Raw genomic sequence first — 11478 nt, 5'->3', positions numbered from 1 at the left:
TTACAAAAGCAATTTCTAGTTACCTGATGACCCCAAGTAATATGATGTCACTTGACTGTGACCTTGACCTACTGACTTACTTTCTTGTTTTTTAAGATACAGCCTTGAAATTTTGATGACATACACAGTTTTGCACACAAATCGTAAAACTGAATTTCATTGACCATGAATGTGACCTACTGACTTTCTTAATATTTTATCATCAGTTTGACATTTGAAACATGTAGCTCATATTACTCAGGTGAGCGATCCAGGGTCATCATGACCCTCTTGTCTCATAAACTATCAAAGCTATTGCTTTAAAGCTTGCAGCACTTGTTCACCATCATAAGCTGACCATGTACAGCAAGAAACATAACTCTGTCCTGCTTTTTGCAAGAATTATGGCCCCTTTTGGACTTAAAAAATATCAGATTTATTGGTTAAGTTTTATGTTTTGGTAAACTTTTCTCCTAAACTATAAATGCTATTGCTTTGAAACTTGCAACAGTTGTTAACCATCATAAGCTGACTCTGTACATCAAGAAACATAACTCCATCCTGTTTTTTTTTTCAAGAATTATTGCTCCTTTTGGACTTAGAAAATCAGATTTCTTGGTTAAGTTTTATGTTTAGGTCAGCTTTTCTCATAAACTATCAAAGCTATTGCTTTAAAACTTGCAACACTTGTTCACCATCATAAGCTGACCATGTACAGCAAGAAACATAACTCTGTCCTGTTTTTTGCAAGAATTATGGCCCCTTTTGGACTTAGAAAATATCAGTTTTATTGGTTAAGTTTTATGTTTAGGTAAACTTTTCTCCTAAACTATCAATGCTATTGCTTTGAAACTTGCAACAGTTGCTAACCATCATAAGCTGACTCTGTACCTCAATAAACATAACTCCATCCTGCTTTTTGCAAGAATTACGGCCCTTGTTGGACTTAGACAATCATGGGTAGGAAAATGTTTCTATTATCCAAAAAAATCAGATGAGCTTCATCACCCGCAAGGCGGTGCTCTTGTTAGTTTTGACATGTGATGTCCTTTACATTCTAAAATGCAATCATTTGTGTTCTTGTCATTCTTTGCCTTAAAGACACATGCATAGAATTATCATATGCAAAAGCTGGCTTTAGAATACTTCTACAGGGTTACTCCCAACAATCGTTTACTGATTATAATTGGGAGGTCGGGGACAATCTGTTAAAAATAACCTATGTTACATGAGAACACTAGAGCGCGCTCGACTATTCGAAGAATTTATTGAAGAATGGGGTCAAAATATTACCACAGATTTTCAGACAAAAGAAAAAAATAGATTATACAAACCATGTTCCTGTATTTGTGGATTTCGGTAAGTCTTGCACTAAATGGCAATGTGTGACCATGATGGTAATGAAGTGTTCAAAGTTTCAAAGTTACATATCAAACAGTTTAAGCAAAATATGGAATGGTATTAGAAAGTTAACTTATTTCTATGTCAAAAAAGGGTTAAATCGAGTTAAAGTCCTTGGCCTAGTTATGAAGTCTTGCCTATATAATGTGAACTGTGATGGTAAACAAGCGGTCAAAGTTTCAAAGCCATATGACAAATTGGTTAGGCAAAATATGGGCTTGTATGAAAACTTTGCTGATTTCCAAGTCCGAAAAGGGCCATAATTCAGCCAAAATAGTTGACAGAGTTATGTACTCTTGCCTACAGATAGAAATCATGGATAAGCAAATGTATAAAGTTTCAAAGCCACAGAATATGGTTACATTTTTATCTGAAGTAATCAGCAAGTAAAGTATCTGAAATTCCATTTAGTTAGAAGACCTTTGCACAGTGCACATCAGCACCATAAATTAGGACAAAGGATAAATACCATCAGAAAAGAACCTTATGGTGCTGATCCGGAAATGAACTAAAGCCTTGGCGGGACCACACAGTAAATTTATGGTCATACAAGGGCAGTGAAAAAGACACACAAAACGGCCCTAGCAAGTAAAATATGTGTGGTTCATAAGGAAAACCACTCCAAAGACTTATCCGATTCTTAGAGAAGAACATATCAAATGAAGAGTGATGTATCATGTTTTTATCTAGCCTAGCTTGTTTAAACATGCATACAAACTTTTGAGAAAACCCCAGTATTTTATATTGAGTCCGCTGTTCACTGTCGCCCTTGTCATAATTCGTATAAGTCTTTTAAAGTCTTTATTATAAAACCTCTGGGGATAGAATCCACGGCTTCCTGTACTCAAAGTGATTACTCTACAGCTAGGCTATCGAGGTGGTTCATCATTGCAGAGCAAATACCATCGGCAAGAATGAAATGTGTATGTAGAAGACAGGTAGTTGCTCTGAAAAGGTCAATAGACTAAGCTGTTTACTATTTTTGACAAATGAAAAAGGAAAATTCTGTTTTAATGATATAATATTTGCCGCAATTAGTGCTTTATGCAGACATCATGCGAAGATATAATGGACAATGTTTTGTTTTTTGACAGAGTTTTCTTGGCTGATATCAGATGCCTTTAAACTTAATTTCATTAAACTTGTCCATTCTTTAATTTGGACAGTACTGTTTACTATTTTTGACAAATGGAAAAGGAAAAATCTGTTCTTGTAGATAGGTGTTTAATTTTGTGGATGTCTTATTAATAATATAATATTTGCCGCCATTAGATGCTTTATACCAACATCATATGAAGATATAGTGTACAATGCTTTAAACTCTGCTAATTTTCAATAAATATATCTATTTTTTATTTTGGACAGTACCATTAACTATTAAAGGGGGTGCTTACCAAATTATACTGACTGGATGGCGAACAGTGCAGACCATGGGCAGCACGGATGTGCAGGCTGATCTTGGTCCGCACTGGTTGGACCATCAGCAGGCTAAAGGACGGATTACACAAAACAGGAAGTGACTTCTCAGTGTTACATGTGAAGTAGTCCAAAATGTAATTCCATGTTATGGATGAAATCCGGTATAATGAGCCATATGAGGAGATGACAGTCATACTTTTGGCTTACTTTTATTGCTTATTGTATTGAGATTGTTACAGATCTAGACCATTTTCATTGTAAATTTTTTGGAATAAGTTTAATTATTAAAGGTAAAAGTAAATTTTTATTTACCATCGCTTTGTGAAACAATGAACATAAGCTCTGTAGAGCTTTTGAGTGATTCTATTTTAAGAACAGTAAAAACCAATTATATCTTACCCCCAGCAATTTGCTAGCACCCATTTACAGTTGGGTTGACTGAGACAATTGTGATAAAGTGCCTTGCCCAAGGACACACCACAATGGGAGTAGCCAGGAATCGAACCCGGGGCCTTCACCTCCGTAGGAATGTGTCTTAGCCCTCTCAACCAATGCATTTATTCTTTGAGAAAATGTCTACATACACTTAATTGCTAAACGGCTATTTTCATGGGGGCATTTTTAGAGGATGGTGTGTCTCAGAACAGATTATTTTTCTTATATGTAACATAGCATGTCAATATTATTTATTTTGATAAGAAGACATGTCTTACTAAATGACCATATGGTTTTCATATCATTGAAATGCTCTAAAGTGCTGAAAATGAGGTCTGAATACCTTATTGTTTATTTGAAATGAAGAAGGAACTGAATTAAAGGGGTCCGTGCAAAAAGTTACCTATCTCCATTATTAGTCAAAATGGAGTTAGGGCATTTGTGGCATAAAAAAGAACAATTCGCACCTGATTCACTCCCCCAACAGCGTATTCTTCTGTTTAAGAGTGAAAAAAAAAAGGTATTTCACATATGCAACATTGGGTCTAACTCCACAATGAGTTGACATCAAATAGTTCAGGGCTTTAATGGCTGTTTCGGATAATATAAAGAACACAAGTCTAATGTATTACTATTTATTAAGACTAGATCAATAATTCTTAAAGTCATTAGGTATGTGAAATTGATATATTTCATTGATATATTTAAGCAAAAATGATTCACAAATATGGTTTGAATGCAACAATGGTCCTAACTCCATGGACTTAGAACCTTTGTTGCATAACTCCATGGACTTAGAACCCTGGGGCATACACAGGCACCAGTATCGGACCGGGGACAAAAATATGTTTGTTTTCATCCTAAATGAGTTCAAAATGAAAAATATGTAGTGAAATATGAGCCCCCTTCAAAAGTCAGTAGACATATGTATCTTTTGAAGGGGGCTAATATTTCATTACATATTTTTCATTTTGAACTTATTTAGGATGAAAACAAGGCCATATTTTTGTCCCAGGTCCAACTATCATTGGAGGATTATGGCGAAATGATCCTAATATAATTGTTGAAAACAGCATGCATAGCCCCAGATCTCAGACAAACTTGAGGTAATTTTAACACATGTGAAGCAGTAAATTTTAACTGTACATATAATTCTAATGATGGGACCAATGGTAGTTTTAACAATTCTAAACAAAATAATTTTAAATGTGAAACTATAGATAAATTATCTGTATTGTACACTAACTCTGACTGTTTGACAAAAGAAAAACAACTAGAACTATGAGCTTATATAGCAAACAATAAATGTGATATAGCAGCCATAACTGAAATTTTTCCAAAAAAAACTCAAAATTTGATCACACACTTGAAGAATTATACACATTCCTTGGATCTTTTCTACAACATAAATGATATAAGGGGAGTGGCAGTTTATGTGAGAAACGAACTAAGAGCATACTTTGCAAACGAAGAAGGTGATGATTTTCAAGAATCTGTCTGGGTTGAAATCAAATTGCAAAAAGGGGAAAAGTTACTAATCGGATGTTAATATAGAAGCCCTAACAGTGACAGAGCAAACTACAACAAAATGGTTGAACTACTACATAAGAAGTGTACATACAGGGTTTCCCATCTTTTAATCATGGGCGATTTTAACTTAAAAAATGTAGACTGGGATATATTAGCTACAAATACTGATGAGAACAGTATTGAAACATTATTTGTAGAAACAGTTACAGATCTCTTCCTACACCAGCATGTGAAGGACGCAACAAGATACTGGCATGGGCAAGAACCCTCTTTACTTGATCTCGTTTTCACAAACGAAGAAGACATGATACAAAAAATTGTATACAGGGAAAGTCTGGGTAAAAGTGATCACCTTATCCTACAATTTAAGTATGTACTATATAAGTACAAAAGAAATCAAAACAAACAATGTACCAAAACTGGACTACAATAAAGCAAATTTCACAAATATTAACCAAGAAATAACAACATCTGACTGGTCTGAGTGAACAAAGATCTTGGAATTTAGGTCTTGGGATGGCTTTGCAGATGAACTTTCCAATATTCTAGAACATAATATTCCAATGAAAACCATTGTCAAAAGACATGGGAATCCCTATATTGATCGTGAAACTGCTAGTGCTATAAAAGAAAAAAGCACAAAATGGATAAAATACAAGTACTGTAAAAATCACATTACTTTTAACAACTACAAAGCAGCAAGAAATATAGTTTGCAATCATCTGAAAAGATCAAAATATAAGTACGAAAAAAATATTGCAGATTCAGTAAAAGATAACCCAAAAATTTTTTGGAAGTATGTTAGAAGCAATTCAAAAACAACAACAGGAATCAATGTGACTGAGGTCAATGGAGAGGAGGTGACAGATGATCAGTTAATTGCAGAAGAGATTAATAAGCATTTTGTAACTGTCTTCACAAATGAAAACAGAAACGTTCCCAACCTTGATGATGTATCTGCTGTAACTATCTCAGACACAACAATAAACAATGAAAGCAATGAAGGAAGATAATCCATCAAAATCACAAGGACCTGATGGAATACATCCTAAGGTTATTTATGAATGTAGAGAATCATTATGTAGAGTACTGACAAATATATATAGGTATTCACTGGATGATGGGCAGCTACCATCACACTGGAAACAAACTAATGTAACAGCAATTTTCAAGAGCAGCAAAAAATCAAGTGTAGAGAACTATAGGTCTATAAGTGTAACCCCTGTCTGTTGTAGAATCATGGAAAAAATAATAAGAAATGCCATAGTTAAACACCTAGAACAAAACAATATTCTATCTATATATCAACACGGATTTTGCAAAGGGAGATCTTGCACTACACAACTACTCGAATGCATTTTAGAATGGACAGATGCAATAGAAAATGGACATGAAATAGACATTGTCTACATCAATATCAAATTTCGATTTTGAGTGCGGGAGGTCGTGGGTTCGATCCCAGACCGCGTCATACCAAAGACGTATAAATGGTACTAGCAGCTTCCTCGCTTGGCGCTCAGCATTAAGGGGATCGTGCTAGGACTGGTCAGCCCGGTGTCAGTATAATGTGACTGGGTGGGGTATCATGCCATGTGTCTACGGTGCGATATTCCAGTGAGGCAGCACTATAAAGTTGGGCATTTTGCTCACTGCTACAAGAAGACACCGTCGTTTATAAGACTGAAAAATTGTTGAAAAAGACGTTAAACCCGAACACAAACACATACACACCCCGATTTCAAAGCAGCATTCGACATAGTTCCACATAATGCGTCTTCTCAAGAAGGTATGGAGTGTAGGAATTAGAGGGAAGATATACTCTTGGATAAAAAGCTTTTTAGAAAACAGATTCCAAAGAGTTGTAGTAAATGGCAAAAAATCAAATTAGAAAAAGGTGACCAGCGGAGTACCCCAGGGTAGTGTTTTAGGCCCTGTCCTCTTCCTCATCTTCATTAATGATCTCCCTGAAGCAGTCAACTGCACCCTAAAACTATTTGCAGATGATGCTAAACTGTATTCAGTAATAAGGAACAACTTAGACTCAGAAATTCTACAGGACAAAATTTTTTATGCTTGTGACTGGGTTGAAAAATGGCAAATGATATTTAACATAAAGAAATGCAAAACTATGCACATCGGAAAAGAAACACCTAATGAATACTTTATGAAAGATAGCCAGAAGAAAATATACAGGATTCAGCAAGTAGAACATGAAAAAAATCTAGGTGTAATTTTTGACAATGAACAATCCTTTAACAAACACATCTGCACTAAAGTAACTCCAGTGAAATGGAATTCATGAAATCATGAATTTTTCATCACCATTATGAATTATTCATGAACTATTCTGGATCACTTCTTAATCTGACTTCATGAAGTTTTATACATGAAGTGTCGTTTGATCTACTTCATGAAGATATCAAGCATTACTGACAGATTCATAAAATCCTTGAAATATTCATGAACTAGTTTAAGAATGAATCAAGATTTTTTCGTGAATGTCAATATACCTATAGAATTCAAGAAAAATTCTTGAAAATAAATGATGAACATTTTATGAGCAGTTTAAAAATATTAAATTCTTAAAACATTCTTGATGTGTTCTTAAGAAAAAGTCAAGAATATTTAATGAGTATATCTATGATTCATTAAAAGTATTAAAATTCAAAACGTTTTTCTAGTTCAGTACCAGTTCTTGAACCCAATTTTGAGTTTCTTAACTGTTCATTCATTAAACATAAAACTTAGGTTTACCTTTTATAATTATTGAATAAGTTCACGAACTGTTCATGAATGTTAATGAACATTAAATTCATAATGTCAGATGATCAGTTTCCATTATTTTGTTGATGCTGGGAATTTTTTTGCATATGTGATTCAGCAATTTTGGAGAAGTTTGTGCAGTAAATGAGAAGGAAATATTTATCATACTACAGTTAGGAATGGTTTAAAAGGAACATGAGTATGAGTATACTGAATATCAAATTAGTAATTATGGTGTTGTTAGAAATCGTTCATTTTAAAAAATATAAAATCCTTTTGAAATGTCACAAGTTTTCACGACCCTGAAGCAAAGCTAGTGTCTGAATTTCAATCCTGAGATTAAAGTAAATTATACATTGTTTAACTTAATGTTTTGTATTTTATACAGCAATTGTTTACTTCTTATTATGCTCCAAATCCCACTCTAGTTTACTGTTTGACTCAATATGTCATTGTTGAGGGTGGAAAATGTCATTGTCACAGTGACTCAGCAGAGACTAAAACAATCTCTAGTCACTAACTGAACAACACTTTGACCTACAGGAATTTTTCTTGTATCAAGCTATACCAACTTTGTTCAAAGAATTCCATTACATGCAGGTCTCTCAGGTTTCATAGTGTTATACTCCTACCAGGTTACCGTGACTAGTTCATGAATTTGTTCATGAATAAGTTCATGAAACTTGTTTTTTTTTTTACAAAAATAGTTCGTGAATAAATATTCATCAAAATCAAAATTTATGTTTCATGAATTTCAATACATTATCTCAGCTCTTAATAACAAGTGCATGGATACTACTTAATTGGTACAGGTATTATTTAGTAACTGAAAATAAAAATATGATGGATTACTGTATCATTTAAGGCAAAGAAGTCCTTTTATAATGTTTTGTATTGTTCATGAAATATTGAAGAAAAACACAAATTTCTTCATGAAGTTATAAGAATATTTATTCTTGAAGTGTTCATGGAAAAAACATGAAGTGCAAATGAGACATTAAAATAAAGAACAAAATAATGCATGAATTCTTCACGAAGTATTTTTTTCGGAAATATTTTCATGAATTGTTCATGAAGATTAATAAATACAAACTTCATGAATACTTCATGAACACAGGCTATGCTTAATTTCATGTATTTTTAATGCATTTACCACTTCATGAATAATTCTGTTTTCATGTGCTGCTGATGTATTTGTCTCATTTGCACTTCATGTTTTTGTCATGAAGACTTCATGAAGTCTCCTCATGAAGAAGTCATGAATGTTTCATGAGTACTTCATGAAGTATGAATAAACATTTGACAGGGGAAACTTGGCAAACAGGAACCTGGGACTGATATTGAAAACGTTCACATATATGGATAAAGAAATATTCCTGTTATTATACAAATCTCTAGTACGCCCGCATCTAGAGTATGCCTCGGCCATCTGGACTCCTAAATACAAAAAAGATGCCATAGCAATAGAAAATGTCCAGAGAAGAGCAGAGAGCGCTGCAGAGTCTCAATGGACTAGATTACAGCCAAAGACTTCAACTGGGCTTACCTACTCTTGAATACAGGAGAGATAGAGCAGATGTCATTGAGGTTTACAAACTCATAAACGAGTTAGATATAACAGCAATAAGTCTATTGAAATTTAGTCAGAATGTTGTAACTAGGGGAAATAACTGAAAATTACAAAAGGACTATGCTAAACATAAATCTAGGATCAGTGCATTTAGTCATAGAGTGGTTAGAAACTGGAACAGACTCCCAAATAAGGTAATAGAGGCACTAACAATAAACTCCTTCAAAGCTAGACTGAACAAACACTGGCCAGGAGACAGCAAGTTTCAAACAACTGTTACACACCCTACGAATACGGTACCGTAATCCTAGCCTCCGATTCTAGGATTACGGAAGTTCCGTATTCCTAGACAATCCTATGAGGATAGGCTAGATTACGGAAGTATGTAACAGGCATCAAGTACATGTTAGAACATGCATAAATGATGTTGTAAACTTACTTATAATTTTCACTTAAAACAGCGATTTTTCATGCCTGTGACAGTGTCGTACATACAGGTGTTGATTTCGTCCGATTCTTTTGCACAGAAATCTAAAGTGACAGGCAAAATCAAATAATAAAATTTAAAGTATGAAATATTTAAAAAAAAACAAAAAAAACAGAGAAAATCATTTAGTATGGTTTTGGAAAGAAAAACTTGAATACGGGTGTTAATTTCGCCTTTTTTTTCGTTGAAAACTCGAGTGACAAACAAACTAATCTCATAAAATTTTAAGTATAGAATTTTTTTTTTTTAATTTAACATTAACCCTCATATTTCTATAATATTTCCGCGCCACCATTAATATATCGTTTAAGTTAATACTAACCCAAAATGGCGGATTGATAACACGAAATACACGTAATATGCAAGGCATGAAAAAATCGCTATTTTCAGTGAAATATGTAAGTTTAAAACATCATTTATGCATGTCCTTACTTATTTCTGTAATCCTAGCCTATCCTCGTAGGGTTGTCTAGGAATATGGAACTTCCGTAATCCTAGAACCGGAGGCTAGGATTACGGTACCGTAATCGTAGCCACTGCCATGCAAGAATACAAGGAAATAACTACATCAATTGAAAATGATCGTGTGATTTTGTGCAGGAATTGCTCTGCCAAAATGTACAGCAATAGAAATAATTTAAAAGTTAATAAATGTGCAATTGAGGTTGTGCAGGAATTGTTCTGCCAATATCAAAATATTAACTTATGAAAGAAATAGTGAACAACCATCTGTTGTGCAGGAATTGTTCTGCCGACAGAAAGGACAGAATATTGGAAGTTGGTAGAAATAATGGCCGCACTATGTGTAAATATGTAGACAGTGCAATGTAAATATGTAATAACAATCAAAAGAAAGTAGAAAAACTGCTACTACTACTGAAACTTAGTACAAGAAAAAAAAACACTAACAATTAAAAGATTTTGGGTGCCAAGGTATCTGAATATCTATAACAAGGAAGATAAACACTGAAAGAAAAGAATAAGAAATTATTAACAAATCTAAAATAATAATGTATCAATATATATAGAGAGAAAAATAAAAAAACTAAAGGGCCTGTGAAGCTGTAGCTTAACTCCATAAAATGGAGTTCTGGTCTCTACATCTACATGGACATGGACTTTAGTCCGTGATTTCGTACCGTTTCGTTGTTTGTTTGTTTGTTTGTTTTGGGTTTAACGCCGTTTTTCAACAGTATTTCAGTCATGTAACGGCGGGCAGTTAACCTAACCAGTGTTCCTGGATTCTGTACCAGTACAAACCTGTTCTCCGCAAGTAACTGCCAACTTCCCCACTTGAATCAGAGGTGGAGGACTAATGATTTCAGACACATTGAATGTCGTTTATCAAATAGTCACGGAGAACATACGCCCCGCCCGAGGATCGAACTCACGACCCCGCGATCCGTAGACCAACGCTCTACCTACTGAGCTAAGCGAGCGGGTTGTTTCGTTGTGCCACATTTCTATCTACCTGGAATTGCAGCAGAAAGGCACTCGTTTTCTGATAGATATTTCATGAACGGGGAGGGCTAGAGACTTGGGGTCGGTCTCATTTTGTAGCTAAATGTATACGGGAAAAAGTGATAGGTAGTTTGTTCAATTGTCTAGAGAATTTATTTCACAACGGCCCGGGAAGTGAACCCATTGCTCGCACGCTCGATTCTCAAGATTCTGGCCTTCGGTAGACATTATGTATCTTTTGAAGGGGGCTCATATTTCACTACATATTTTACATTATGAACTCATTTAGGATGAAAACAAACATATTTTTGTCCCCGGTCCGGTACTGGTGCCTGTGGAACTATCAACATCAGTCTAAATCCGCGCACCGTTAATTTTTATATCAATATAACATATCTATCAGCAATAAAAACCATATTTTCATATAGAATTA

This window comes from Mercenaria mercenaria, chromosome 7 (assembly GCF_021730395.1).
Source record: "Mercenaria mercenaria strain notata chromosome 7, MADL_Memer_1, whole genome shotgun sequence".
Taxonomy (NCBI): domain Eukaryota; kingdom Metazoa; phylum Mollusca; class Bivalvia; order Venerida; family Veneridae; genus Mercenaria; species Mercenaria mercenaria.
This window is presented reverse-complemented; position numbering follows the sequence as displayed.